A 5,517-nucleotide genomic window follows, 5' to 3' on the forward strand; every position below is an offset into this window, starting at 1 on the left:
ATTAAAGTAACCCTTTATTCAATCTGCCAAGGGACTATGGAACCTTGTAATTATCTGGCTTTAGATAGAAGAGATACATTGCAACTGGGTACACACAAGGGCACAGGTTTATGCCTCTGATGACAGATGGCAAGGGAAAAATCTCCAGAGTGCAAGCTTTCTACCAGACCTTTTTAATTTATTTTCCCCAAATGCATCACATTTTAATGCTGGCTCTCTGACCCAGTATGTTATCTTTTTTTTATGAACTTATGATTAACTAGTACCATGGTTTTAAGAGTGAAATTTTCTTCCATTTAAAACTAAATTTTACTCATGAAAGTTATAACCCCTAAACACTAGGTGAAAGAGACCAAATGATGATAAAAGTATTTTAAAAAGGACAAATGAGAACATAAAATATAGTCTAGTACTATAATTACCAGAGCATCTGGAATTCCAGGACCCAAATTTAGTCAGTTACAGTCCTGACAATTCAATCTGAGAAGCAAGGTTCAAGAATTAACCAACATGGTGGCCTCAGCAAAAAAGAAGGGGAAGACCATCTCCCTCACAAACTTTCTAGCTGAGGACGGTGGAACTGGTGGAGGAAGCACTTATGTCCCCAAACCAGTCAGATGGGCTGATGGAACAGACGGTCTGGAAGGAGATATGTCAACAACTCGACATAGTAATGATGGTGTGTACAGGACACCTCCAATTGACCATTCTATCCTTCCCACTCACTGCTCCACCGGCTGCTCAGGACCTCAATATCAACCGGAGCTGTCTTTCCAAGTCACAACCCTACACTGCTTTCCTAGGGAATCTGCACTATGATGTGACAGAAGACTCCAATAGGGATTTCTTTCGAGGATTAAATATCAGTGTTGTATGCTTACCACTTGAACCCAGCAATCCAGACAGGTTGAAAGATTTCAGCTATGTAAAATTTGAGGATCTGGATTCTCAGTGAAGAGTCTCTAGGTAACAGGTGAATTTGAGTGGATGTGGCTGATCAAGAACAGGATAAAGACAGGGACGACTGTTATTTTGGTCGAGATAGAAATCAGGATTCTGACAAAACAGACACAGACTAGAGGGCCCGTCCCACCACAGACAGCTTTGATGACTACCCACCTAGAAGAGGTGGTGATGATAGCTTTGGAGACAAGTATTTGAGACCATTACAATTCAGACTGGGATCGAGATGGATATAGGTATGGATATCTGGACAGCACACGCAGAGACATGGACTGCTATGGGAGTCGGGATTGCTCTGATGACCGAGGCAGCAAAAGCTATGACTCCAGGATAGGCAGTGGCAGAAGAGCAGTTGAAAGTGAGTACCAGAGGGATGATGACTACAGAGGAGATGGGGTCTGCTATAAAGACCGCTATGACAGACTGGATGATCAGTCATGAAGCTCCAGGGATGATTACTCTTGGGAAAATTATAGGCATGATGACAGAGCCCCCCCCAAAAAAAGACCCAAACTGAATCTAAAGCCTTGGAGTACTCCTAAAAATGATGATTCCTCTGCTAGCACCCCCCCCCAGTCCAACCGAGCAGCTTCTATCTTTGGAGGGGCGAAGCCTGTTGACACAGCTGCTAGAGAAAGAGAAGTAGAGGAGCGACTACAGAAGGAGCAGGAGAAGCTGCAGCGTCAGCTGGATGAGCCAAAACTAGACTGCTGGCCTCTGGACGAGACAGCCAAGTTGTCGAAGAGAAGAAAGTCAGGAAAGAGAATGGTTGAGGACACCAAGGAAAGATGAAAATAAAGTCGATGGGGTGAGTGCCACAAAAAGTCAAACTGGAAACTCCAGCCATGGTTTGGGGGGTGCAGGGAACAGAGACCACTGGAAGGAGTTGGATAGGAAGGATGGCAAAAAAAATCAAGATTCCAGATCTGCACCTGAACCAAAGAAATCTGAGGAGAATCCAGCCTCCAAGTTCAGTTCTGCAAGCAACTATGCTGCTGCTCTGTCTGTGGACGGTAAGGATGAGAATGAGGAGATGACTGCCTTGAGTAGACCTCCACACCCTGTGCTTTCTCCTTGTTTCCACCCCAAAACATTCAAGAGCAAATCAAATCTCTATCCAGACAAAACAAAATAAACTCACCATCTCCTGAAGACTTTTCTAAACTTTTTTTAATGAAATGAAATTCTTTTGCATGCTGCTGCAGCCTTTTAAAGTATTGAAGTAACTGGAGAACTACCATTGTAGCCAGAGATGTGACTACCGCTTCTGAACAGGGAAGTTGTGTCTGATGATACCAAGCAGTTAGCTGTATGACTAGTGCCTGGGGCTCCATTCAGCAGAAACGCAGTGACAGAGAGGCAGTCACATCAGTTAGGCAGTAGAGAAAGCAGAGAGAAGTGAGATTTCTACCGCCTAATTCTTATTCTAAGGTGGCACCTGTGAATTCCCAAACGTTACCTGAACAAATGTCCCATCCTTAGAAAGGTAGCTTTAGTCTCTCAAGCTGTTTTAGTCTCCAGGAGGCTGCCAGCCCCTCTACTTTAGTTCTGCCTTTCAACGGGGCCAGTCTAGGGAGAGTCATTTTATTTTTTTAATCCCCCCCGCCCCAACTAAGGGGATAGTTGGTAGTGAGTCTACAGGCCACTAACAAGTAGCACCGCTGGTGTACCAAAATGAATGGGAAACTCAAGTGTGGTTAGAAAAGCTTTGGGGAGGTGATTGATTATATTTTATACCAAGTAGTAAGGGAAATGGTGTGACCTCCAGTAAAGACATGAATAGAATGGTCATTTCTGGATGAGAAAGCAGTTAGAGGTAGTGGGAAGTTCTAGTCTTGTGTATTCTGGTTTTTCCCCTTCTAAACTGTCCTTTCTAGAGGTCTGAACATATCTACATTCTTTGAAAAACCTTGTCACTCTGGCCACCTCATGCTGTCCATGACACTTAGACTCTGAGAGCTGTCTATCTGTGAGTCACACACCTCCCACAGACATTGTATTTTGGCCACAAGGGGCAGTGGCCTGAGTACTCACTGCTTTTTTCAAGCAAACTAGGTTTGTGCTATCTTTGATTCCTGCCCCCCCCCATCCGCCTGCTCCTGCTGCTCTCATCCCCAACTGATGGGCTTGGGTGGTGTTGGGGGTGAGTTGGAGACCTTCAGGCTTAATTGGAGAGTTTTAAAGTTTCTATACATTTCCTTCGATGGATGGAGCCCCAAGCTGGTGCCTGAGTTTATAAAGTATGTGACCTAGACTGTGGTTTTCTGCCTAGGTGGGTTGGCTTCTTTATGCCCTTCAAGAATAAAGGAGAATGCAAAGAACTATTGACCAAGGTCCTGGTTTCTCTTGCAACACTGTCGCTTGACCTGTCTGTTTTGATGTGCACCTTTGTAGGGGTCAGCTCCAAAGATGGCAAGCTTCTGTGCTGTGGGTAGTCAGGTACCTGCAGACAGATGATTCCTTGGTCTTAGTGCAAGGCCCTAGGCCTGCTGTGCAAGAGCATTGATGTCACGTGCTGCAGCAGTAGGCACAGCAAATTGGTTCCCCAGTGGATTTAATTGGCTAGTAGCTAGGAAGAGGGCATTTGCAGAGATACCCACAGTTGAATTTTTAAAAAAAAAAGGCAAAACATTGACAATGAGAAGGTAGTTTGCCCTCTTCATGTCTATTTCCCTTCCAGATAGTTGCATCCAAAAGACAGCTGTTTTGTCCCCCTCTCCTACTTTGCTCCTCTGTTAAAGTAAAAACAGGGGTTGACTTATGCCCCGCTCCTGAATACATGTAAAATTTGTACAAAAAATATTTTCTACGGAAATGATTTGTAATGTGTAGACATTACTTGGGAGATGTCTTAAGGTGTAAAATTCTATCCTTTGGGTTGAGGGTTTTTGTTTTTCTCCAAATGAATCCAGTTTTTTTTTTAAAGAATTAACCAAAGCAACTTCTACTACCAAATAGCTTGGTCTCACAAATATGGATGAGTTTCCCAAGCCTCTCTTCTAAACCGTGTGGTAGCTTTGGGTATCATAGTAACATAGGGAATACAAAAATTTCTTGTACACCCCATAAGATGAAGTGCTGTAACTTAGATGCCTAACTTATGTGAGCCAAATCTAGACTTCCAAATGCATGGCAAAAATATGAGCCTGGCTTATAATTTGTCCTGAAAAAAGGAGCTGGGCTCAGTTGTCAAACATATGGTAGGCTTCGGGACAGATAGTTTACGTCATTTTGAATACTCCTTCTATGCACAACTCTTTCCAGTTACTGTGGAAAAATTGAAAAATAACTAATATATGTCATAAATAGAGCGTGACTGAAAAGCTTTCCATGTGGATAACTGATTATTGTACAATTTAAAAGAAAAAACACATTACTGTCAAAATTGAACAAGGGACCCATGATGTGCCTCAATGGGGACAGATGTTTGCTGTCAAGGCTCCAAATTCTGCAAATTGTCCTCTAACCACCTCAGATACACTGTGATATATGGATACCAAAACACACACACACACACACACACACACACGGACACATGGACACACTGAATAAATAAGCAATATGGGAATAAGAGTACCAAATGAACTCATCTTCCTCCAGCTGTTTGATATCATTCTAGTCTGTTTTATAATGACAGTCATATACATTTAAAAGCCTCACTCAATGCCACACTCTATTAGCAGTTTCACTACAACCAATTTTTCAACCTATATTCTTTAAACAACAAAAAAACCCAAGTTCTTTGATATTTTTATTTCAAAAACTAAAAAATTAAATTCCCTTCATGTGTTAGTAAATGTTTTCAATTAATTTCCTTTCAATAATAAAATAATAGTATTATATTTAAAAATCTAAAAAAAGAGCTGTACTCTTAGAATTCCTAAGAATATTTTATAAGCTTTGGTGTTCATTTTGTAAAACTCTAGTTAATTTTCTCTCGGGCTTTGCAGAAAGGCTAGATGTGTTGGGTATTTCACATAAGTGAATTATCTCAAATGCTCTTATATTGTTTAGTTTTGTTATGATCTCAACCTTCTCATAACTAAAACATTTGCCCTCAATAATAGTATTTACTGCAATTATATATATATATATATATATATATATATATATATATATATATTTCTATCAAACACTTCTATTTACTAGGTCTGGGTAAATAAATAAAACATGATTTCTGTCCTTAAATAGCTTACATTATCAAGAAAAGTAAGTAGTAGGTATAAGCAGTTAGATGTTTATTATATTACTTCATGATAATATTACATTGTCATAATCATTGCCACGAGGTATTGGGTCCCTTACTACATTCCAGGCACTAGTCTTAGGACATTAACTATACAATTTAAGTTGCATGCTCACTGTACCCTTAAGCCATGGATTAACATTTTACGAAGAAGGGACTTCGAGCACAGAAAGAACAAGCAATGCATTGAAAGAAGTCTAATTGGTGACTACGTTACAGACTGATTTTAAACTCTAAAAGTCATGATTCGAGAAGTCCAAATTTAAAACTACTAGAACATAATGTGTCTCATAATGCACAATTAATTC

The 5,517-nt window shown here is 40.7% G+C and overlaps 1 pseudogene; it reads left to right on the top strand.

Moving 5' to 3' along the window:
* The first annotated feature begins 510 nt into the window (after positions 1-510).
* Eif4b-ps4 (eukaryotic translation initiation factor 4B, pseudogene 4) lies at positions 511-1,821 on the top strand (annotated as a pseudogene).
* Positions 1,822-5,517: the final 3,696 nt, after the last annotated feature.

This window comes from Rattus norvegicus, chromosome X (genome assembly GCF_036323735.1).
Source record: "Rattus norvegicus strain BN/NHsdMcwi chromosome X, GRCr8, whole genome shotgun sequence".
Classification (NCBI taxonomy): Eukaryota; Metazoa; Chordata; class Mammalia; order Rodentia; family Muridae; genus Rattus; species Rattus norvegicus.